The following is a 25,928-nucleotide window of genomic DNA, read 5'->3' as shown; positions in this document are numbered from 1 at the left end:
TCAGTTTACTTGCAAAAGCCTTCAACTAGCTAATATCTAAGGACCATTTGTAGTCTAATGGTCATGAGTCTATGATTCAGTGAACTCTCCCAAGTCGAGGAAGAGAGAGGGCTATGATAATGACATTCACAATCATCATTTCCATCATCTATTGGGTGCCTACTGTGCACTGGGAACCCTGCTGGGCACAAGGTCCTCCTTGCTCACACCTACAGTGCAGCCTCCTGACAATCTTCTCACTTCTGATCTTCTCCCTTTTAATCCATCCTGCATACAAGGCCAGTTTCAGCTTTCTTAAACCCTGCCTGCTCCTTTGCTCCAGAACACTCAGTGGCTCCCCAGTGCCCCTCAAGGTCAAGGCCCAACTCCTTAACGTGGCAAGTGAGCCTTCCACGCTCAAGTCCTTCCCTCTCTCAAAGACTCTATGTTGTCTCTTTGTCTAGTCCTCCCCCATCCCTTGTACTCAGTAGGTGCTCAATAAATATTTGTCAAGTGAATGAACACATGGATAAAATGTTTCTCTAAATTAGGCTACTTAAACTTTAGTCATTTGCAAAGCAGCCACAAGAGTTTTGCAAAAATCTGCACACCACGTCTATTTTTATTTACTTAAATATTTTCCTTTTTTAGATTAAATAAATGTATCTCAAAAGGAAACTTTACATCACGCTATAACTAGAAGACCAATATTACTTGCCAGAAATAGGTCTCCATTAAAATAAATACAAGGACAAATGAGCAAAGCATTCCATTCTAACTGGAGAGTGTTGTCTACCAAAGCTGGCGGCCTCTCAGTTAAAACGGGATTAGTCAGTGCTTTGGAGAGGTGTTAAAGACTAAGCTAGCACCAACCTGAGACTTGCCCATTGACACAAATCACAAGGATGTTACAAGGCAGTGAACGGGAAGAGCTGTGTCACTCCAGGTTATTCCACTTCCCTGAAAATTGTCCTATCTACCTTCCGTGGTTGGTTGCCTACATTTTGGAAACCCCAATCTGCAGAGCCCACAGCCCCAGCTCAGGAGGTTTGCATATGAGTTCTCTGAAAGACTTTAACTCAGGCTTTTTGAAGGAGCACTGGATGCCCCACATGCAACGTCACAATATAGTGTCCCTATCTGAAGTCTCACTGCACCAGAGACAGCTCTCAGAGCTCTACTGTGATAAGAGTTTGTTGAAAACCATCTTCCTGATGGAACAATGAGCTCCCTATCCCTGCAGAGATGCGGGCAGATGCTGGACAGTCATGGATGTAGGCCAGGGGCAGGGAATGTCAGCGGGGGCACGGAATGTCACAGAGATAATTCAAGCCTATGGTTGGCCTATGAAATTGACCTGACAGCTAGAGTTCACTTTCATATGTAGGTAAACAAATCTAGAGGGATGAAAAGAGAGGGGAATTCATTTCCTGGTCAGCAATATAGAAAAAAAGAGAGACAATTGTGAGTGGGGGTACCCAGAAAACATGAAGGACAAAAGGGGGATGGGAATGGCTATTATTTTTCCTTTTTATAATGCTTCGTTATTCTCAATCCAACACTGGACTCATGAGGAATATTTTGGCTTTAAACAACATAAACTGAATTCAAACTTGTGTAGGATAGGAAAAACAAATTAATGATATAAATAGCTGACACCGCCTTCAGGTATGGCTGGATTCAGGGACTTGATAGACATCAGGACTCACTCCAGTCTCTGCCTCTCAGTTCTGCTTTCCTCTATGTTGGCTTCATTTCAGGTAGGATCTGCTCAAGTTCTACAAAGATGGCTGCCAACATCTCTACACTTGGAAGCCTCGGTGGAGATTGAGCTTCTGTTTGACAATAGTTTTAGCAAAAGTCCCAGGCAGAGTTCTCATTGGCCCAGGAAATGTCACATGTCCCCTCATTGAGGTCAGAGTGACGTGCTCTGATTGTCTGTGCCCTGGGTCACATGTCTATCTCCGGGAGCAGGGCACCCCACCCAACCATATGAATATGAATGAAGGAGGGGAAGTTTCCCAAATGAAAGTTGAGATTCTGTCACCCAAAGAAGTTGAAACGAATGTCAGACAAGCAAAAGTAGCCTTCATTCTTGCTGCCCTGGTATCTCCGCTCAAGTCTATGCCCCACATCTCCATCCAGACAGCTCCTATTCAGCCTTCAGACCTCTGTTCGAATGGCACTTCCTTGAGGAAACCTTCCCAAACCATCCCACGCTGCACTGAGATCCCTGGCATGTGTACTCCTGGCAGAGGTTGTCATTCTGGGATCGTGTGGTTGTTACTTGATGAAAGCCTGTCTCCCATACTGGACTGGGACCTCCTTAAGAGCTGTGGCCTGTCTTGCCCATCGCTCTGTCCCTAGAGCCTAGGACAGTGCCTGGCACACAGGAGGAGCTCAGTAAATATTTATTTGTGAACTACCAATGGAGATCCACGGCACATACAACCCGGTGATCAGTGGTGGGAGGTGGATGGGTCAAGAAACACCAAGATTCCCTGCTCATGAATGAGAGTGTGGGGAGACAGGAGAAGTCAGGGTGACCTTGGAGAGCACTACCTTGAGGGACTTGAGGATGGATGAAAGCAGGGAGGAGGTAAGGTTAGGTGGGGTGGAGGATGGGAGGTCCATCAGCAAAGGCCAGCCCTGGGGACACAGAGAGTAGGGGAAGAGTAGGTCAGGGCTGGAGAGAAGGAATCTTTTCTCTGAGTTCCTGGGGAGGCCAGAGGGAAGGGCAGATGTGGCCCCATTCCCAGGAGCCTTTATAAAAGAGGGTGGGGAGGTCAGGAGTTGGTAAGGACAAGTGAGGGGTCCCTATGTGGTGGGTTGGGATTAGCTGGAAAGGGGAATTCACCGGGAGAATCCCTCGAACCTCAACAACTGGGAGAAGGGTGTCTGGGGCTCCTGCCACCATCCCTGTTTTCCCTTTTAAGTAACCTGTTTCCCCATCTGTCCATCTGCACACACAGCCACTTGTGTCTCCATGACCAACCGTTGGCAGTGGACAGGGCGTCCTTCCCACCCCCACTCTTACACACACTCCCAGCCTGGTACGCAGAGCCTGGTCACCCCAGACCAGGCCTGTGTTTCCAGGTGTAAGGACAGGAGACACTGCCCTCGGACGAGAGCAGGGAGGGGGCAGGGGCCTCACCCCCACCCACAGCGACCCACAGAGGGCGGGAAGAGGACGAAGGCAGAGAGAAACAGAAAGGACAGGCTCACAGAAGCAGAGCGGAAAGGGTGGAAGGAGAACAGCCAGGAGGGGAGAGCATGCTGTGAAGGACAGAGAGACAGAGACCAAGACGGACAGGCAGACAGGCTGATGACCCAGGCCGAGGCCGGGAAGAGCCGTCAAAGGAAGGAGAAGGAAAGAGAGAGACAGGAGGGGGACGGCGGGGCAGGCGAGAGAAGGAGGGGGTGGGGAGAGGGAGGGAGGAAGAGAGAGGGGAGAAGGAGGGAGAAGAGAGCGGGAGAATGAGAAAGAAGGGAGAGGGGAGGCGTAGAAGGCGAGAGGAGGTGAAGGGAAAAGGGGAGAGGCTGCTGGCGGGGAAGCTGCAGGAGGCAGCTGCGGAGGGAGCGCGCGGCGCGGGCCGGGGTAGCGTCGGGCGGGGGCGGGTGGTGCGGGCAGGGCCCTCCCCCAGCTGGGCGGGCTCCGTGAGCCGCGGGCCCCGCCCTCCCCCTCCATTCCTCCGGTCTCGCTCCCCCCTCCTCTCCCTTCCCCGCGTCCCTCCGCCCGCCCTCGGAAGACCGAGAGAGCGGAGAGGTTGCGGGCGAGCTGCGCGGAGCCCAGGAGCCGAGGAGTCTGGAGCGCAGCGCAGCCCAAGCCCGAGCGGCCCCGCGTCCCGAGCGCACCGGAGCGGTCGAGCCGCCCCGCGCAGCTCCCGTCCTGGGGAGGGCAGCCCCGGCCGCAGGTAGGAACGGTCGGCCGGCGTCGGGGCACGGGGCGCAGAGCCTGGGACAACGGGGCAAGACTGGCCAGAGCCGCTTGCCGCCGCCGCTAGCCGGGCCGGGTGGGGGGCGGACACCTCGAGATTCAAGCGCCCGCGCCGCACCTCCCCTGGGGCCACATGAAGGAACAGGGGCGCCGCTGGGTCCCCGACAGGCGCTCAGGCCATTCATCCCCCGCAACACGCGGGAGGCAGGAAGGCTCGAACCGAACCGAGGGTCGCAAGAATTGCATGCCCCTTCCCTCCCGCGGTGCCCCACTGGCCTCGCAAGTTGGTGCTGGATTCTGCTGGAGTCTTCGAAGCGCCCTATTCAGTCCCCAGGGGATGGAGGGGACGATGGAGTGAATGATACTAACTGCGTTAGGGGACCGTGCTCCACTTTCCCAATCGTGGGCTCAGCTGAGCCGAGTTAGAGCTATGCCCCTCATTTGTTCTCTACGGGGCTACGGCGGGGTCCGGTGTGACTTGAAGATGGGACATCTCGTTTTCCATCCCGGGACGGCCCAAGCTCTCAGAAACGTTGACTTAAAAGCACACCAGGGCTTGGGCTGTGCGCACCGAAGCTTGCGCCGCGCTCTCCCAGCCCTGACTTTCCCCCAGGGATGTGGGGTGCGGGAGATCCCTTAGAGAGCTGGAGGACTGTGCCTCCTCGCTGCTTCGGTAGCTGCGCTCCCTTTCTTGCTTTTCTTACTCCCCGGGGCCACACTGCTCAGGACAGTAGCCCCGGGCAGTGCCTATTGGGTTCTGAGCACATATCCCCACGGGTCACACCCACAGATGTCCTGTTCTACGCTTCGCTCTGTCTTCCGACAAGAAACTCAGACCGGGCAGTCCGCTATTGAGGCTCTGAGCTAATATCCTCCTAAAGTAGACGTGAACCTCAAGGAGAAAATTGGATTTTTTAAAAGCCAAATGATAACGCCGCATTCCTTCCCGTTGTGGGGCTGGAGTGCACATTCCCTTTCCCAGGAAGCTTAGCCTTATCCGCATGAAGATAAGGAAGGGGGGAGAGTTGGGGAAGGGAGGGAATAAAATGGCTCCTGGGCTTTTGTGACATCCCAAAAGTCATAGATCATGTCAGACTGAGTTGCATTGGGGGTCTACCTTTGTTTTTCTGTGACACACAAGGTGGGTGTTTGGCAAGAGAGTGGGGATGTTGGGTGCTGGATAGTGCCTGGATTCTGTGTCTTTGGGAACTTTGGGGGAAGTGTCCTCCTAAGGGAGCCTAAAAAGGCTACCCAAATCCCCCACATTCCAAAACAAAAGAGGTCAGTGCAAACTACTGGCGTCTTGCACGTTACCTCTTTCTCTCTGGAGTGCATTGGGAAGGACTGACCCAGCTCCAGATCCGGGTCTGGTCCAAGCAGGCGCAGACCCTCCCCAAGGCAGAGAAGGGGAAAGTGAACTTGCCCTTAGAAGTGTGAGTCCCTTGGGGAGTGAGAGGGACCTTTTCCCAGAGCAGCCCTGGCAAAATGGCTGAGCCTCCCTTGAGCCTCAGAAATAAATCGTCAGGCAGGCAGCAAACAAAGAGCTCTGTCTCCAGCCAAGCGCTGGCTCAGTGGCCAGTCCTTGGAGGACAAACAGTGAGTCCCAGGCAGAGAGACACAGCCCGGCTTGCCTGGCAGAGCATCTGGAAAGTGGGGTTCCCTAGGAACTCGCAGGAGAGAGGCAGCCACTCTGGAAGTAAAATCAGGGACCCTCTGTCCTGATGCGGGACCCTTTATTTTAGGTCTGGAGGCTTGATGAGAAGCGACTCTCCAGGAACTTAGATGGGGCTGGGAAGGATGTCTAGAGACCAAGGAGTAGGTAGCTTAGAGGGTAAAGATGAGGCAAAATCAAGTCCATCAAGACTGAAAGATGCACAGTGGCCACCTCTCTCCTGTCTGCCATGGATTTTACATGCCTGGTGAGCCCAGAGCAGCAGAGGCTATAAATTTGTTTACACGTGGCCCAGCACACAGCAGGACCTCAATAAATCTCTTAGAATAAAGCCTGCATGGATGGAAGGTGATGCTAGCACTGGCATGGACCTACCTGCAATCTCTACCTGTCTCACTAAACCAGGTAGCCTATAAAATGTGGCCCCTTAGTCCATAGCCAGGAATGAATGTGCCCGGATGAGGTTGTGCTTTGAGCTGGGGCATTGCCATCTCTGGCCAGGTGACCTTGGGTACGTTCTCGTTCCTGTTGGAAGGAAGGAATGGAGTACCCAAAGCTTCCAATGTGCCAGGGCTTATCATTCCTACAAGAACCATGTGCAGCAGGCACTATTCTAATTCCCATTTCAGAGGCGACGAAACTGGATGCAGAGAGAGGAAGTGACTTGCCGAAGGTCACATAGCTAGGAGGAGGAAGGGCAGGGATCTCAACCCTACTGTTCTAATTTCCAAGCCAACTGTGTCCTATCGTGGGTCTCTGGGCCTCGGTTTTTCCAACCGTAAAGTGCAGTGATAGGGTGAGAATTCCCATGGGCCTGCCAATGAAGCAGTGTCTGGTCCTCTACCTTGGTGGCATATGACATGCTGAGAGCACCATTAAATAAAGCACCAATATCAGGCTGCTTCTTACCATTGCACAAAGACAATTCCTTGGCTTGGCTGTGAGCTCAGCAGCTGAGATAGGGTTCCACGCTACTTGGAATTTGGAGATGTCTTTCCCCCCTCTTGTTTGTCTGTGGGTCACAGGCAGTGTTAATGACAGTTGATTTAGCCTTGCCACCACCTCTAGCTGCCTGCATCCTGAAGTCCATCTCCTTTGTCCTTCAGATCCCATCCCCATTGCCTAGCCCAAGACGTGCCCACCTTCCCCCTGGCCACCACCCCGCCCCAGCAGCCCCTCTCCTCAGCCACAGTCCCAATGCCAAACCCAGTTAGAGCCACTTCATCGCCTCTCTGCCCAAATGGAAACTAAAATGTGAGCGTCAGCTGGCCTGTCTATGCCTGTGTTGGGACTGCCCCTTCCATTCAACTGTGCAATGTCACCTGAGCTTCTCTGTGCCTGGAGAATGGCGGGCAGGGTATAGCCCCGCTGGATGACAGCAACTTCAAATTGACTCCAGTTGCCAAGAGCATTTGGGCGCTGTCCCCACGAGCTGAAAAGACCGTCATGCATCCACTGCTCTGTGGCTTGGTGTGCCTCGGTGCTGGCTTCCCAAATGGGTCCTACACAGGTGGCTCTTCTTGCCAACTTTACCCTGTTCTCTGAAGGGCCCTGGGAGGTGGAGAGGAAGAGGTTGGTGTTTGAGAAAGGAAAGGTTGGGAGGCCAGATGTGCACTCCAAAATAGGACTTCCCAGGAAATGGGCCTCAGTGAGCATATGAACATCCAGCATCTCCATCTACTCCATGCTACTAAGACCTCTGGGGTCAGGGGAAGGGGCTGTGGAGTCAGTGGGAAGAGGGCCAGTAGCAGAGAGGAGAGTTGCCTAGCATAGGCAGTAGGTGTGAATGCAAGCTGTGATATTTCAGCAGAGACCTGGAATTCAGTCATAAACAGAAAAGGAAAAAACACTAAATATTGTTCCAGTGGCAGTAGTATCAAACATAGTAATAACGGTCAGTTACTGCATGTTGGCAAATGCCAGGGAATGTGTTGTGTGCCTTACTTATATCCTTGCAGTTAATTTTCACAAAACCGTGAGAGATATGTAGCATAATGATCCCTGTAAGGGTGAGGAAACTGAGGCAGAGAGGGGCTAGGGCACTTGCTGCAGGATCACTGGACTAGTAAATAGCCTTGGAGCCCAGACTCAGTCACAGCATGCTTAAATCCCTGCCACTGAAAAGCCCCTGACATTGCTTACTTGGCAATGACCATGACCACCCCAGCCACCTCCACCCTAGTTAAGGAGCTGCACAGTTTACAAAGCACTTCCTCATCCAGTCCATCTGTGGAGCTTTGCCACAGCTCTAGGAGGCATGATAGCTTCTGTGTGATGACTGGGGAAGCTGACTTACAGAGAGATGAATTTGTGCCCAAGGTCCCTCAGCTGCTAGGCTGCAGAACTGGGGTTCAAATTGAGAAGTCCAGCCTGTTACAACCTATTTGGGACCTAGATTTGAAATTCATTTGCAGCTAGTGCTGATGTCGTGCACTCAGCCATCTTTCCCTAACTCTCGGGTGTCTCTCAATTTTGTCCCCACCGTCTTGCTGCTCAAGAAGCTATTGAGAGTGCCCTGACAAAGCCATCAGCTGCGTTTACCGTGATCTGACATGACACAAAAGTGGCATCCGGTTCTATGCAAGATGCCTGCAGCAAATGGCCTTCTATTTTTACATTTCTCACAAATTGGAAATTACAAGGAGGCCAGGTCTTGCAGAGAGATTGGCTGTGGTGCTCTGAAAGCAGGGGATGTGCAGCTAGGTGGAACGGGCCATGTTAGGGTGGCAGGGGCCCCATTGGCTGTGAAAGGGGCCCCCTGGCTGCTGGGGCTGGATGAGATCCTGGCACACAGAGCAGGCTTGGGGATGCAGGAGTCAGTGGCTGCCTTGGACGGTGACCTGCAGCTCTGCCCACCTGTCGGCTGCCTGGTATCTGCAAGATCTGTGTCTCACGCCAGCTCTTGAGATAACTGAGCCCTGGCTAGAGGGACATTCAAGGTCAAAGATGCCCTGAAACATCGACAGCAGGTTGCTTTCATGGATGTGTTGTTTGATAAGGAGGTTCTGTGTAGGGAGAGGCCGGCAGCCACAGGGAGGTGAGCAAAGACATTTTGTTGCAGTTTGCTGTAACTCAGCGTTGATCACGATACTCCCGGTCATCAGAACCGCACTTTAGACTTTGCTAAAAATGCTCTTGCAACTGCTCTTTCTTTTGATCGTGTATGAAGTATTCCAGGGGAAGAAAATATGGTCCTTGACATCCTGAAGAAGAATCCTCTAACCAATAAGGAGTGACTTTTTTTTAAGCTAGTTTTCTCATAAAGCCCAAATCAGAATGACCTTGACCCAAATGAGGCTCCTTTGCACACATGTGCATACATGAACAGGTTAACATTTATGTAGAATTTCACAGCTTTCAAAGTGTTTTCTCAGTTGAAGCTTGTGACAGCCCTGGGAGCTTCAAGTGAAGATAATTTTATTGTTATTATTAGTACCATTATTACATCCAAAAGATGAAACTGTGGCTCAGTGAGCCCTCACTCCTCATCTCAGTTCCCTGGTTTCCCAGCTGATGGAAATCACTTTTACTAGGCTGAAATCCAAGTTCACCAGGTAGCCCCTTGAGAAAGAGCCCAAATGAGGCCAGATCTGGTAGGAGGGCAGAGCACAGAGCACGCAAAGATCAAGACATACAGGAGAGCGTGGGAAGGCACGGCTGTGAGCTTCGGGAGAAAAGGGCTGTGGCATCTTTTCCTAGCCTTACCTGAGCTCTGTCCAGAGATGACCATCTCCTTGGTTATACCCAGAGTTTGGGGTCTAAAGTGTCATCATTTAGCTGGTAGCTCCCAGCAGTCACCATGGTTGCTCTCAAACACCTAAGGGCACACAAGCCTGCTTTTCTCCATGAACGAGGGGAGAAATGAACACCAGGGGCCGCCAGGAGATTTCACAGAAGGATCTAAAGGCCTTGATAACCAGGAAGGTTAAGGGGAGTGTTCGTATATAAGCCTCAGCTCAGACCCACTGGAGAAGCAGGCTATATGCTTCTGAGCCATGCCCAGGCAAGAGGGCAGGGATGGGGAGGGGATATGGGATGGAAACCACCTGACCCTGGCCATGACCCACTCCCCTCTGCCTTTGGACTGTTGTCATGCTGAAGACTGTGAAATACCATGAGTTCTAGAAGCTTCCCTCTGGGGCGCAGGGGTGGGCAAGAGACCTGAGGGTTTGCTAGTTGCCTGGCTGGATGGTGAGAGAGAATTTGTCCAGCTCAGCCCTGACCATGAGTTTGGAGGGCCTCTGGGCACTGGCTCCTGAGCCGAGGCTGATGCTGGGTGATAGGTGCTACTCTCCCCATCTGCCAGAGGGACACCCTGAGCCCAGGCGTGCTGGAGTCACTTGCCCCAGGTTGCACAGACCAAGTTTGGACCCAGGCCTTGCTGATGTCAACACCATGCTGCTTCGTTCGGAAAAGCACCTGAGACAGGATAACGGTGGAGGGGCCAGGGCTTTTTCTCTGTATTCATCATTTCTGGCTGTGCCATGCAAGAGCTGAGAAAAAGTAAAAGCAATACAAAAGAAAAGTGACCAAAAGCAAAAGCCACCAGCTTCCCGGGCACTGTCTCAGCTGCCGTCGTGCAGTCAGCCTTCACTGCTGCCTGAGCTAAGCCCCTTTCCGTCCAAGTCAGATGCTACCAGAGCTCAAGATCAAGGACCCACCTATGATTTAAAACATAAAAATAAAAAGTAGACCTGGGGAAAGGGAAGAAGTCATCTTACTGAAGAGTATTGTTTAAACATGGAATTTAAATGCATGCATGTATGACATATGCATTTTTAGCAGGTTGGTCCAGCATAATGACACAGAATGATCTGATATGTGCATCCCTCAGTCTTGGGCTTTGCCTGTGACCTAGGCACTGAGCCAGCACTTCACAAGCATTGTCCCAGGATCCTCAATAAGGAAACTGAGGCTCAAGGAGCTCAAGAAGTTGCCCAAGGTCATACCACTGACATGAGGCAGAGCTGGGAATCAGATCCCAGGCTGCAGGGCTCCGAGGCCTGGGCTTGCAGACCAGAGGAAGAAGTGGGAGAGCCATCTCCTGCCGGGCCTCGAGCCTGTGAGGGACTGTGGGCAGGTTCCTTCCCCTTTCTTGGCTTTGCATGCTCAGTTCATACAGCCAAGGGGTTTGGACCATTGCATGGGACGATCGGCTGCTCCCCGCGCCAGGCGCCAGTTCTCCAGGCAAGGGGAGGGAAGCTGCATGCCCCACTTCCTCCTCTCCTCCTCCATTTCCCCCATAATAGCCTCCCCGAGACTAATGACTGAGGAAGATAAGAGCCCTTTCTCCAAATGGCAGTGAATGCCACTAATGACAGAGCAGATGCAGCACTGTTAATTATTCCACGGGTATTAAATGAAAATGCCAGCCCTGGAGGAGTTAAATAGCACCACTGATCTGGCAACGGCTGTACTTAAAAGTGGTGCCATCAGCCTGGGCTGAGGCAGAACAACCCCCTCCCCAGAAATGGAGCTAGACAGGAGTCACAAAGTAAAGGTCCCCTCATTGGTCATGGACCCCTCTTCATCTTCAGCTCAGGTTTCAAAGCAGCTCCTTGGAGACATGGATCAGTGGCTGCTTTGGGAGATTTTCTTAGAGGCCCCTGGGGGCCTAGACTAGTTATCCTCAGGGGCAGATGTGGGCAAACAATTGGACCAAATTAAACTCTGAGCACCTACCGTGTGCCAGGTCCTATTGTGGATTGTGGAAAGAAACCAGGTGCTATTGCTGCCTTTTAAAGATCCACTGGCAGTCAAAACTGTAGATTCCTTAAGAGCAGGAATGCTGTGTCTTTGGAGTCTCAGAGTGGGTGCTTCTGTGTCACTTGGTTCCTTGAATGAGAGCCAGAGGCCACACAGATGATGGCCAGAGCAAGATCGGTGGGCAGAGGGACTGGGCCAGGGTCAGGCTGTCTTCTCCAGGTACAAGCAACGTGACCTTCCTGGACGTCTTAGCCTCAGGTTCTGAGGGGAGGCATGATGTGGGTGAAGAGCTGCGTTTCCACTTGCTGAAGCATCACGGGCAACTCCTTTGCCCTCCCTGAGTCTCAGTTTGCACATCTGCAAAATGGGGAGAATAAGGGCTATGATGGCTGCAGGCAAAAGAACTGTTTTCTAACCAACCCTGGCCCTGAATCTGGAGAATCACAGAGACCTCATAAATGTCTGAAGAGTGACATTCTGGAGGAAATTCAGCAGAGGGAGAGAGTGTGGTCACCAAAGGCAGTGTCTGGTTCTTCCTGTGGGTCTCACTCAAATCTCACTTCAACCCCCAAGTCATCTCCAGCAGCTCAGGTCACTTGTTTCCAGCTTCCTGAACCTGGAAAGCTATTTCCCAGGTTTTTCTAGGCTAGAGAAAGTAACAAAACCTATCCATTTCAGACATACCTGTGTTATAGATGGGTAAACTGAGACCTAGAGAGGAAGAGTCCTAGGCCTTGCAGATGCTAGGACCCAGAGCTTCTAACCCCTAACCCAGTGCTCTTTCCCTTGCACCAAGCCAGCCCAGCTCCTCCGTTGAGAAATTATTAAACAGAGTTGGTGGAAGGACTCTGGTTGCCGTGACAACAGAGCCTGTGTCCTCGGGAGATAATGGCGTTGCACAAGGCAGAGTGATGTGTGTTGAATGCTGATTCGGGAGCTGCCGGAGTGAGAGTGAGCACAAGAGAAGAGTGGAGGGGACCATGTCTAGGGCTCGAGCTTCCCCAAGAAGGAGGTGCGGGGCTGGTAGGGGTGGGGCAGCTTCAGAGCAACTTGCCTCCCCTACATCCACCCTTCCTACAGCCTTGTCAGAATGGGATACTTCTCTGCACTTCATGGAGGTGCAGAGTCTGGTGAGGAGAGGTGAAGTGACTCACCCCAGGCCACACAACCAGGAAAGAGCCAGAGCTGGGATTATACCTCCAACCAACATGGGGGGCCTAGGCTACAGGGAGGGCCTGGAAGGGGTTCCCCTACAGGAGCAGGGAGTGGTTAATGGAATAGGGTCTCAGAAGGGGGTGTGCCAGGGCCCTGCACTTATAGAACCTAGACCTCTCCAAAGTCTTAAGGCCTCGTGGAGGTCCACATGGGCCAGGAATGACAATTCCAGCCGAAGAGGAAGAGAAAACAGAATATCAGTGTAGCTAAAAGCATCAGCTTTGGAAGCGAAGTTACATCTCTCCCTGCCACTTCCTAAACTGTGTAATCCTGGGTGAGTCACTTTCCCCCGAGCCTCAGTGTCCTCATCTGCAAAATGGGGATGATACCAGCACCTGCCTCATAGGATTGTGGCGAGACTGCATAGGGCAAGGCAGATAAAGCATCAAACCCCAATCCTGGTCATAGCTCAGTCACCAGCAGCTGTTGTTATGAACCAAAGGGGAGAGGCTAAGAGAAGCCTCCACTCCCAACCACGTATCAGCTTGTAATTTGTGTACTGGAAGAGTGAAACCGGCTCAGTATACGCATGATACATATCAGGGCTCCTCATTCCAGGCTAGTAAATAGCACTAGAACAAATGAACAGCTCCATCACCAAAAATATACATAAATATTTTGCATTTGAAGAGTGTGAATGGTGTACCTCACTGCAAATGTACTGTCCTTAAAAACCTATATGCACACCTCGCTGGGGGAATTTGTGTTTTCTCTATGCCAGCTATCTAAATGACTCCATGCTGCAAACCCTTCTGGAAAATAAACACTCTCACACCTAATTTCTATTCTGCGCAGCTGGTGCAGTATACTTACCTCCCTAATCGGGGATTGGAGAACATGGGGTTAATACCCTGTGAAACCCCAAAGTGCAGCATTTGCATGCTGGCAAAGATGCAGGCTGGCAGACAACCCCATTCCATTTTGGAAGCGGAAAGAGGGTGCTGGACTCAGGCATTTGGCTGTTTCAAAAGCGCTGGTGAGAGCTGGGATCCTGATGATTTAGATGCAAGCAACCATTTTGTTTGTTTCCGCAAACCTGTTTGAGCAAATCCACCCCCAGAGGTAGCAACCTGTTTCTGGGTCCCCTGAGAGAGAGGGTCATTTGTTTGTTGCTGTTCCTGGGGCTGGATGCCAAGCTATAAGGCAATGAGCTGAGTACCTTGGATCCTGACACCCCTATTTCATGCAAGGAGGAGAGGGGTCAGGGAGACTGATTCAGTGAACAAATAAAGACAGTTGACATTTAACCAGGATTTTAGCGGGTGTGCTAAATTGCAGGATACATACACATATCCACTTTGGGAATCGTGTTTAATAAACAATTTGTTCTAAGAATTTGATTTGATCAGCATCTCCCAGTGACTCCCACCATTCCCTTGAATTGATCGCCTATAGGTAAAGGTAACACTGGTCTTCTGCTCAGGACTTTTTCCCATCACTATTTAAAAATATAAATGATAACCCTGATCAGGTGGTTTATTATAATATCTGTCAGGTATCAAGTATTTACTATGTCGCAGATGCTATACTAACTACATATTTTCCCATTTAATCCTCATAGCAGCCCTAAAAGTAGGTGTCATCACTTCTGTTTTAGACAGAGAGGGTAAGTGACTAACCTGTAGTCACACAGCACTGAACCAGAGCTGAAACTCAAAACTAGGTGTCCTTGCCTATGAGGAAGGACAAATTTTAAGTCCCATGAACAATGAGCACACTTACGAAGCGTTCCTGCTTGGGGTATCATAGAGTGATCTGGAGTTTGGTTGTCAGGAGCCATTACAGGGGCAAGCAGAGGAAGGCATTGCTCGTCGTTCATGGGACTTACACAATAAAAATCAGATTTTTTAGCCAGACGTGGTGGCACATGCCTGTAGTCCCAGCTAGGGGGACTGAGGTGGGATGATTGCTTGAGCCCGAGAGGCAGAGGTTACAGTGAGCCAAGATCCTGTCACTGCACTCCAGCCTGGGTTACAGAGTGAGACCCTGTCTCAGAAAGAAAAAAAAATCTGATTTTACCAAATGGGTAGGCTGTTCTTGCTACATGGGAGTTTATACTTTACAAAAACAAGGGGATCTATACCATAAGCTAAGCAAGTGAGTCAAGAGCAGATGCACTGGTGAATGTGAGCATTTGAGTCTTTTAAAAATAAAATTAGCCTTTATAATGTGGGAAAATATTTCTGACCCTGGAATCTGACCCTTAATTGACTCTGAAAATACACGCCTCCCTCATTCTTGCAGAATATTCTAAAGCAGAGTCTCTCTGCATTTTTTTAAATCCAAAGGAGCTTTTATTAAGAAAACAATAGGATTTGTTGTTTCCCAAATATAAAGTTGTAACACCAAACATGCTGTTTCAAACTTCACCACCCCCAAGCGTTTGACGTATCCCCTAGGGAAGGGGCAATATTAAGCTCATCCATCTTCCACTGCTTAGAGAAAGAGCTCTACTGAGTAGTCACTCAGTAGATTGCACCATGTGTACAAGGATTGCAAATTCAAGGGCCATTAGGGCCAGACGGATCACAGAAGTGAGTAAAAAGGTCAGGGATAGGATGACAGTAATGGTGGGACTTGTAGTAAACTAGGAAACACATGCACCACTTCCCTTCTCCAAAGCATGCAAGTTCAAGTTCTAAAATTCAAATCTGATACCACTCAACCAAACATATCTGTGGGATCCATTCGGCCCCAAACCACCATGCTGAGATCCCTGGTGGTTCTTATCGTGACCTTGTATGATCTTGGTCCAGGCAGTTTCTCTTTGGGGCTCAGCCTGATTGTCTCTAGAAGGGGGCTGATAGAGCGTGCAGAGCTGTCTCGAGAGAGAAATGGAGTCCCAGGTGTGGACGTTTGATAAAGAGCCGTGGAACTGTCTGCAGCCACTGTCATGGATGTGGCTTCTGCGACGCTAAGCCAGCTCTCCATTTGGGCTGTGCTCCTGCACGTGACTTATTTAGTTCATCCTTTAGATCAGGCAGCTCTGGCAGCGTTATTATTTCTTTTCCCCAAATCTGAGTTCTTAAAGGGCCTTTATCTTAATGCCCGTCACAGCCTTCCAAGCACATCTTGAACAGGAATGAATATTTTAACCCCACGGGCTTCTTACAAGTGTGTTTTAAAAGGCAAAGAGCGATGTAAAAGAATGGCAAAAGGTCATCATGCCGCTCTTATTTCCTGGTCTGAGTTAATCCTTTCTGGCCGGTTGAGCACAGGGCTTTTACAGAGGCATCCCCTGGAACTGAAGTCCCCCAGAAAGCCCCACACTCATCAGAGGCAGGAGGAAGAAAGGAGCCTGGAACAGGCGGTCAGGGAGCAGAGGTTGGGGACTCGGACCTCTTCCACAGGGGCTCCCCCTCGTGCCCAGCACAGGGTGGGTTCTCAATGGATCCCTCAAGCTGGCATGGGGAGGCAGCTGCCCTGTGTGGAAGGTTGAGACTAATGGGCTGGCTAATTAGGAAGTCAGTGGAAGAGGCCCTGCAGCCTGGGTTCAAATCCCGGCTCCTCAGCCACTTTTGACCTTGGGCTCTGCCAACCTCAGGCTTCTCGTGGCTGAAAGGTAGGCTCCCTCCCTCCCTCCTTGGGTTCAGTGAGCTACCACAGTGGAGCCTTGCGCAGCTTATGAGCAGTGAATGGCACATCTGTTTTCTCTTCCGTCCTTCCTTCCTCCTGCCCATTTTTCCTCTTTCCTTTTTCTGATCCCTTCCTGTGCTCCTCCTTTCTTCCTCCTGTTCTCCTCCTCATCACTCTGCTCCTTTATCCCCACTTTCTCCTTGTCTGTTTCTCTCCTCCTCTCCCTCCACTTCCTTTTCTCTGCTTCCCCCTCCTTCTCAACCTCCTCTCTCTCCATCGCTCTCCACTCCTTCAAACCCACCCGGGGGATGCCTCCAAGTTCCCATGTCTGATCCCAGAGTGCGATGCTCCTCATCCCACAGCAGGCATCTCCGCGGGCACCCTCCAGCCCCAGCATGTGCTCCAGGGCCAGCCCAGGGGGTGATGTCCAGGACTTTCCTTACAGGAAGCAATCAAGAGGGCTTCCAGCATTAAACCACCAGGAAGCAAGGCCAGTTTTTGCCCGAGTACATACCTCACTGGCCTCACAAGAAGAAACAGGCCTGAGGAGCAGTGGTGTGCTGGACCTCGCTCACAGATGGCACGCGTACTCAATCCTGTGACCTCGTATTAGTACCTTTCACGGGCCATGGTGGGAGTGTTTACACCACAGAAATCAGCAGGTGCTGCAAATTGAGTCTTCTGTTTTGTTTCCTGAGAGCCCATTGTTAAAGCTTACCAGCACACCACTGCTCTGTAGACCTGCCACCTTCTCTGAAGCAAATGTTTCTGTGCTGAGGCCTTGTAAGAACAATGTCCTTTGCCATAGAGTGCAGAACCCAAGAGAGCGCACACATATCTAGCACTGTGCAAGCTGCCAGCTATCTGGGAAGCAGAGCAGGTGGAAGACCTGGGCCCCGTTCTTACAGAGGTGACAGTGCAGCTGGGACGCTAAGACAAAAGAATCTGAAATTAGGAGAGAAGCCATGTCGTATAGGGTGACCAGGCCTTCCTCCTCACCCCACCATGGTCCTGGCTCAGGCACTATCTCTCATCCTTTCACCAGCCCTGTGACAGCAACCTCCACCCATGTTCCCTCTCTTCTCCTCCTCGCCACACAGCTGCTGGGCAGTCTTGCCAAGTCACCATCACATCAAATCTCCCCACTTTCCAGGGCCTAGGCGGCAGCCCTGGTGACCACCCCATGCCCACGGTGGAGAGGGATAGTTAAGAACATGGGCTTTGGAATCAAACTGCAGTGTCCGGGATCTGAGACCACAGGAAGTTGTCTTACTGTCTGAACTTCGGTTTCCTCATCTGTATGGTGTGAGAGTTAAATGCAATCATCCATGAAATGCAGTAAACATGTTAAGCACTTCCTCAGCCTTCGGTGTGATCATCATTCTCATTACAGGGTAAAATGTGCAGAAATGTGGGGTCCAAGATTCTGCACATCTGACAGGCTCCCAGGTGATGCTGACACATCTCTTTTCCTGCATCAGAGCTCTTTGCTACTACAGGGCGCCACCTCTCCTTCTCTGTGTGCTGTGGAAGACTTACCCCATGGATGTGGGTTGTCCATGGCCCATCTCCCAGCCATCCTGAGAGCTCGGTGGCAGCAGGACTCAGACTCCAACTTACTTCTCTGTCCCTCTGCACCCAGCATGAGGCTCGGCTCCCCGGAGGTGCACAGTTGATGTGGATGGGATTGAAAATTGCCTTGACAAAATGAAGTGCTCAGTTGGGCATTACAGATAATTAGGGGTCAGAACAGACATTAGTAAAGTGCTGATTGTGTGAGCGAGACAAGCAGAATTGGATTAGAGTGAGGCAGAGCTAGAAATCAGAGTCTGACTCTCCTGCTTGCACACAGAAGAAAGCCGAAGCACAGAGAGGGGAAGGAACTGGCATAGGGTCACACAGCTAGTAAGTTTGGGGTGAGATTTCAAACCTGTGTCTACTGGACTTCAGGGTGTCAAGCTAACTGCCCTTCCTCCTCAGGTCAGCCCCTCTCGGCAGCTGCAAGGCACAGGCCATATCTGCAATTGGAGGACAGCTGGGGTCTCCAAGAGGGGAGTACTGCCCCCAGAGGCTGGCTGCCTCCTGGGGACTCTGATTAGACCTTCCAGCCCCACAGCTCAGCCAGAATCTCACGTGACCTCTCAGGGCTCCCTGGATACCTGTCCAGCACAACCATAGGAGCCTTTTTGCAGCCAGAACTCAGAGGCTGTCATGCCAGCAGCCTCCCTTGGGTTTCTTAGAAAGAGCCGCAGGCCTTGTCCTTGTGGAGATTTGTCCTGGAGGGAGGTGGCTGCTGGAGATGGGCCATATTTGTGAGGCCCATCACAAGTATGGAGGGCTTGAGGGGGTTCCACAGGGACCCCATTAGAGACAGAAGAGTGGTTAAGAGCTTGAACACAGGAGCCCAGCTGCTTGGGTCAAGGCTTGGCACCTCTACCTCCTAACTGGGAGACCTTTGGCCGGTCATTTTAACCTCTCTGTGCCTCAGTTTACCCATCAGTAAAATGGAGGATAAAAGCAATATAATAGACAAAAACCATTTAGAGTGGGCCCTGGCACATTAATGTGTTCAGCTCACTTCCTCCCTGTACTGAGCGCTTCTTTTTCTTTCACCCCTTGTTAATGAAAAGCCAGGGAATATTTCTTTTTTGTAGGTGGCTGCAGAAGGAGAACCGTGGCTCCTGAAGTCTGTTTCACCATTGGATGAGTCTATCACATTCCATAATTGCAAAGTTGAATTTGTTCTTTCCTGGGTTGTTGGGGTGGGGATGTCCTCTGGCCTTCTTCCACATTGCGGTTTCAGGGGTATCCTAGAAAACTGACTTCTAGGCTCTCAGAGGCTAAGAGCAGAGGGGAAGGGCTAGAGCTTCCATTTCTTCTTCTGTTCTGGGGCAGTGAGGCCAGGGAAACTCATCTTCATGCAGTCACACTTCTTTCCCTGTGGCACCCAGCAGGCATGCTTGAGCAGGTCAGGTCATGAGGTCCAATAGGTCTAATGGCTTCAGGGAATTTCACACAGGCCAGTGCCTGGGAGGCACTTCCTGGGCAAGCAAATAGCACTAACCTATGAGTCAGAGGGCCTGAGTCAAGTCCTGTGTGACCTTGGGCAGGTCATTTGACCTCACTGAGCCTCAGTGCCATCATCTGCAAAATGGCACCAGTGATCACATTAGCTTCAATGTATTTAGCACCTGCTGAACTGGGCATGGTGCTAGAAATTTCAAATCCAGTCCTCACGGAGTGGAAGGTGGTTACTATTGACCTCCTTAATTGATGAAGAAACAAAAACTTTGAGAAAATAAGTAGCTTACTTGAAAGTCACAGTGGGATGTTGTGAAGAGTAAGCATGCAGTAATTGCTACTGACAAAGACACCTGCTTCTGCAAATTCCCTCTCAGGTACGTTGAGGCAGCTGAGAGATTTATACCAAGGTGTGAAACTGCTTTCCTTCCTCTCTTGAGTAAGAGTGTGTGGGGAGCTGGGAGCTGGGAGTTTGTATGGTTCAGACCACTCTCGTGCTGTGTGACCTTGGGCCAGCCACCAATCTTTGTTGGGTTTTTTTCTTCATCTGTAGAATGCCATGGTAGACCAGGTGCCCCAGTTTGGCATGGAGCAAGTCTGGACCAGGAAGGAGGCCAGTTGGGTCTCGGCCCTAAGCACCACTGTGCATGGGGCTGAGGATCCAAGAATGAGGCCTCCCATTTAGACCCCAAGCTGTCCCGACTAATTCATCTCTCCTGTAGCCTCCATCCCCCTGCAGGCCCAGATGGCCTCTGAGGTCTTGTTAAAATGCCAGGCCTCGGAGACCCTCTCTGGCGGCTCCCTTTCCATCAGGGCACCTTCTTCAGGGAGCTTTCCCTGACCCAGGACAGCGCGTGGCAAGCACTGCCCAAAGCACCTGTCGTTCCCACAGTCCCAACCTCCCTCTAACCTTCTGTGCCTGATCATCCACTATTAATTGGTCTTCACATTTGTATAACATTTTTCAATTACAAAGCACTTTTGCAGCCATTCATCTCTTTGAGTGGCAGCCTAAGCTGCTATTTATTGACACTTCCTGTGTGCCAGGCCCTTGGCTGGCCTCTTTCCATGCATTATCATGCAATTCTCAGAGCAATTCTGTGAAATCCACATTTACAGATGAGAAAATTGGGATTCAAGCAAGCCAGAGATCTAGACCTATTACACAGAGATTTGAATGAAGTCCCATGAAATAATCTGGGTCATCCCTGACTTAACAGCTTCTGAAGCTGTCATATGTGCCTCAGTCATGGGACCTGCTTAAAAATCAGCTTCTCATTGAGTGGGGTCCAAGATTCTGCACATCTGATAGGCTCCCAGGTGATGCTGACGCTGTCTCTTAAAGAACCGCACTTTGAGAAGCAAGGCCATGAGTTGCTGGGTGGTTTGAGACTCCTTAACAATAGCCCCTGGCTGGCAAGGCTGTTTCCTTATCTGTCAGATGGGTGATGTGGCCCTGGCTTACACAGATGGAATGATGCCTGGATGATATAGTGCCTGCGAAATGCCTGGCACACAATAGGCGCTCAATAAGTGCTAGCTCTTCTCCTTCGATAGGAGCTGGCATGAGTCTGAGTACACAACAGATGCTCAATAAAGCCTTGTCCAATGAATTGAGCCTAGCATTCTTCCCAAAGGCAGAGAATAAACTGTATTATGTTTCCCCTTGGAATGAAGCCAAGCTCAATATTAATTTCTTTCTTGAACCACAGAGTTTCAAAAAGAAATAAAGGCAAAGTGAGTGGTTGCAGTCTGATGCAAGCCTCTCTAATTTCTGTAATTGCACAATGAGAGCAAAGCAAAGCAGGCATGAGTACAGCCTCAAGGAGGGAGTGGGACTGGGGTCGGGGGAGGGGAGGAGCAGGCCCTACTACCAGGCCCACTGCTCCCCCTCCTCGCTTCCCTGGCTCTTCAGGGCTCCCCACTTACCCCATGGCAGGGCCATGGCCTGGGACAATGGCAGCCCTGAGACTCCAGCCCTGGCCTTTCGGTCTCTGCCTAGGTCCCCACCCCAAGCAGCCACCCGTCTCTGTGATGCAGTGGGACAGAGAGAGATTGTCCAAGGTGGCTTCCACACACTCCCCTCCCCCTGGCCTGCCATCTGGCCCAGGACTGGGCTGCTCACAGCCAATCATCTAGCAAGGCCCACGGGCCCCACCTCCAGAATAGATCCTGGGTGCTGATGCCACGTCCCCCCACCTCTGCCCATCCAGCCACCTCCGTGCAAGCCTCCATCATCCCTCTGGACTGGCAGCCTCTGAACATGTCTCCCTGCTTCCCCGTTGCCCCTCTGCAGCCCCTTCTCAGCAGCCAGAGGGAGACTCCTAAACTAACCATAAGTCGGATCTCCCCCACTACCTCAACCCCTCACTTCCTCCCGTCCCACTTAGAATGAAACCTAAATCCTTGCTGTGGCCTCTGAGACCTGTGTGGCCTGGCCCCTGCCCACCACCTCTGCCTGAATCTGTTTCCTCTCACACTGGACTCCAGCCACCTTGGCCACCTTGGTGTCTTTCAACAGTGCCAGGCTCACTCCTGCCTCAGGGCCTTTGCACTTGCTCCTCCCTCTGTTTGAAATACCGTATCCCAGAGAGTCTCATTTCTGGCTCCTAATTCGATTGAATATGTTTTGTTTTTGCTCAGGCCAAATAAAACAAGCCCAAGGGCCAGTTTTGACCCATTTTGCCACTTCTGATGTAGGGCTTCCAAACTGTACATGTTTTCTTTCTCTTATAAAGCATCTTGTCATTCAGAGATTGGCAAAGGAGTTCTTTGTGCTTGGTTTGGCCTCATTTTTATCAATGGCTTTAACACTTGGTCATAGAGCATACACTGAGGAAGGATGGGGTATCCTGGGAACATCTCACCATCTTCCTGCCTGGAGTGTCCTTCACTAACTCCGTCCTTTCCAGAGGCCCCATGAGTGAGTCTTCTTCTGGTTTACAAATCTGATCCCATTATCAGCCCTGCCTCATCCCTGTAACTAGTCCGAAAGTTCCTTAGCCCAGTGTCCAAGGCCCTTCACACACTGACCTTCCCAGCTTCACACTTCATACTTTAGTTCATGCATTTTCCTCCACTTGGGACAGCTTTTCTCTCTTTTTAAACCTGATGAACACCTATTCAGCCTTCAAAGCCCTGCTCAAATGACCCCTCACCTAGGGTACTTTCTCTGGCTGGATTAACGCATTTCTTCTAGGCCTACTATGTCTTCTTCTTACACCTCTTACACTTACCACAGGGTATTATGATCAGCTATAGGCAGAAATATTTCTCCTTCTAGGCCATGACCTTGACAAGGGTAAGGTTCTTATCTTATTAAATTCTCACATCCTGAGTGTCCACCCCAGCTCCATGCACATAGCAGGCCTCAGTAAGTATTTACAGAAATGAATCTTTCTGCTGGAACCTGGTAGTTCACTGATTCAGACTCTGGTGACCAGGGTGTAGTTCAGAATACAAAATGCTTGAAGAGATGGCTCCATCATCAATTCAGCACATAGCATGTGTTCAGTAAATACTTGGAGAATGAATGTGTTAGTGAGTACAGAGGACTTGACTTGTCGTCACTGGTGGTCTGACATTAGTGTGCCCTTTGAATGTGGCTTTGATGGAATTAAGCTAACCGTGGTATAGTATGCACCTAAAGGAATGTGGAGCCGGATTCTGGGTCTGCAGAATGTTGTCACCTGATGAGGAGGAACTGGAAGACATTGGAAGAAGGCTTTGGAAAAATGCCCAAATTATGAGAAGGTGAGAGATGCTCCTTCCGCTTGCTCTATCAGCAGGTAAAGGAGGCAGTCACAGGCTGGCACTCAGGATAAGCTGGAAGAAACGCGTGGTCTTGCCAATACAGACCCACAGAGCCGTCCTCCAACACAATCCCCAAGAACCACAAAACACAGGGGTGTGTCTCGGGAAAGGAAGTCACAACTCGCACAAAGGTTGCTTCTGCTTCGGAGAAATGTCCTAGAAAGACAGCCAGGTTACCTTGCCGTGAACTCACACACAGCTGTGCTTTCTTCGTTATTTTTCATAGGAGAGGGAAGTGCCAGGAATTAAAATTGCCAAAGCACTGTTCACCCAGGTGTGTGGGTGAGGCACACTTCCTGGGACCACTCCATTTCAGCATTGGGTGCCAGGTGTGTTCACTAGCAGGCGGCTCTTTATCAATTTCCTCCCGTGGACTAGATGTTTGGGATTTTGTTTTATACCAGATTTTATTACAGAATAATTTTTTTTAATTAACTAAACAAACAAAGATACCATTCCCAGCTTCTGACTGGCCCAAGATGCTGAGCTACACCTCTTTGCCTTGGTACAAAGAGTGCCCCAAACCAAAAAACTTGACGTTTCTGTCAGCTGGTATTCCCCAGGGGGATGAAAAGGATGATCGCCACTAGAGTTTTTAAAATGCTGGAGACACTGAAAAACCTGAATAGTGAGCCCTTAATAAATGTTAGTCTGTATTGTTACTGTTGTTGTTATAGCTTCTGGGAAGTTACGAATGCCAGATTAAGAACAACGGATCCATACCCAGATGGTGGCGATTGCAGTGATAACAATGGCTGAGGTTTCCTAAGCCTTAACTAGGTGCCAGGCATAGTTTTACATGCTTTACATACCTGATCTCATTTAATCGTCACCGTAACCCTCTAAAGGAGTATTATTATCCTCCCATTTTACAGAAGTAACTGACCCAGCATTAGTAGGTGTTGGAGGGAGCTGAGGTCTGTCTGACTCAGCACCAGGGTGGCTTTGCTGCTGTGTAAGTCAAAGAGGCTTCTCAGTCCTAAATCCTCAAAGAAGTATGAGTTATATCATGGCTTTATTTTGTTTATCTTCATATGTTCCACATCTTCTAAAAGGAAAACTCCACGTAGAGTCATGTAGCTCTTCCTAGGGAGGTTATAGGCATTTGGCTGAATCTGAATACATATCCCCATATTCCAGAAATTGGAAATCACACATATGTCTTCTTTACGGTGAGGTCTTCAGAACAGCCACCATCTCTGATCGCTCAGGGCTTGGCATGAGGAGGTGCTCAATATAGTCATGGAGAAGAACTCATGGAATGAACTTCCTGGTGAACCAGAGGAACGGTGCAGAGATTTAAGATTGCAGCAGGAACCCCCAAGCCAACGTAAGCAAAACATCTGTTTCATGACTGTGGGAATGTTTTGTAAAATCCAAGCACTAGTCTGAAGAAAGCCTGGAACTGCAAACTAGGAGCTTTGACACACTCTCTCTCTCTTTTGAGCTCTAGTTTTCTCCTTCCTCAGCAGACCAACTCTCACTCTAAGTACAAGATGGGCAGAGGATGGCTGCCCCAGAGTCCCCAAGTCACTGGTAAAACTGCCCCTCTTCCTGGGTCCCATGCCAAATTCTCAGGGAAGGAGTTTGATTGGCTAGCCTGGGTCAGGTGGTCAGTCCTGGTCTGAGATGACTGGATCATTTGAACAAATATGGCAGCCGAAGCCCACAAAGTTAGATCATGGGACAGTTAAGGGCATCATTGTTATGACAGTTAATGGCTGAGGCTGCTCTCTCCTGCGTATCCCAAGACTCCCTGGTAGACCACAGAATCGGCCACCTCCTACTTCCTGCCATTCTCCAGGAGGGGAGGCAGGCGCCCTACTGAGTCCAGAGCTCTCTCTGACATTGCTGTGCCCAGACCAGGATCTAGATGGGCATCCAAGACCAGCCTGTGTGCCTTAAAGGAGCTCAAAGTGAGCAGGCCATCCCTGAGAGCGAGGAGCAGGGGTGGCGGGAAAGTTTGGATTATCTGAAGATGGCCTGGTTCTCCGTGAACTCTGGGAGGAGATGATGGTGTTTGGTAATGGGGACTGCATGTGACGGGCTGGAGGGTGAGTGCACAGCAGACTGGACCCTGCCGGGCAAAGCTGCAGGGAGGAGGCTGCGGGGGGAGGGCCAGGGCCACGTGGCATTGCTTTGGCGCAGCTCCCACCTCTGACAGTCTGCAGACCAGTGCTTCACTTGTTCTGGTTTGTTCTGAGGGTTCCATAAGTTTATTTTGTGTTATTTTATTAAATTAAATCACTTTTATGGAACATTATAGAAATAAAAAAGCACAAAGAAGAAAACAAAAATCACTTATAAACTAAGCATTGTAACCATCTTTGGGTATATCCTTTTTTTAAATAGATTTGTGCGGAAGGGGCGAAAATGGGATAATTTGAAATAAACTGTCTGGATACCTGCTTTTCTCACCCCAAAACAAGGTGCTCTTTCTTGTGTTCTTACGTGGTCTTTTTGTAACATTTACAAAAGTTTGGATGGAGGATGGAGAAAAGTCTCAGCTGTATTCGTTGGCTCCCACTGGGACCCCGAGAACGGCAGCCCCTCTGTTGGTTTCTCTTTTCCTCTGATAAAATTATGGAACATCTTCTCCACACTGCCCTCATCCCACCCCACAGCTGTCCCGAGGGCAGCGGGTCCCAGTCCTGCATGTTCCCGGCACCCCGAGGGCCAGTGCCATGCTGCATGGACTTGCTGCGGCCACCCTGGCTGGGGACGCTCTGCGGGACACATGCACAGCCCAGATGCCCTGGCAGGCTTCCCGCACCCCTGCTGTTCTCTGTAAGAGCTGCCTGCCTGCCTGCCCTGCCGCTGCCTCACTGTCACTCCTCTCTTTCCCTTCTCTACTTTGCAGGCTCTCACCCAGGGTGGCAGAAGGAGCCCTTCTGGAGCTGACCCACCCCCGACGACCATCAGGTAATGTCAACAGCCACAGAAACAACATCCGTGAGTGGAGTTCTCCCTCTTAACCAGGCCAGGGAAAAGCACATTTGCAGCAATTAC

General features: G+C 50.6%; 1 protein-coding gene across 3 annotated transcripts in view; it reads left to right on the top strand.

Moving 5' to 3' along the window:
* Window positions 1-3,717: 3,717 nt before the first annotated feature.
* SLC6A1 (solute carrier family 6 member 1) overlaps window positions 3,718-25,928 on the top strand; it is a 43,386-nt gene continuing 21,175 nt past the window's right edge. Inside the window, exons 1-2 of one of the 3 annotated variants that reach the window (XM_012471736.3) lie at window positions 3,718-3,893; window positions 25,780-25,841. The gene's annotated coding sequence lies outside the window, so the exon portion shown is untranslated. Of the gene's footprint in view, window positions 3,894-23,839; window positions 24,974-25,779; window positions 25,842-25,928 lie in introns of those variants that run through there. The other 2 variants (XM_012471718.3, XM_012471725.3) reach the window with 2 other exon arrangements.

The sequence above is a fragment of the Aotus nancymaae genome, unplaced genomic scaffold, assembly GCF_030222135.1.
Source record: "Aotus nancymaae isolate 86718 unplaced genomic scaffold, 86718_ANA_hifiasm-v0.15.2.pri h1tg000046l, whole genome shotgun sequence".
In the NCBI taxonomy this organism is placed as follows: Eukaryota; Metazoa; Chordata; class Mammalia; order Primates; family Aotidae; genus Aotus; species Aotus nancymaae.
The sequence above is the reverse complement of the archived record's forward strand: the minus strand, read 5'-3'. Positions and strand labels throughout refer to the sequence as shown.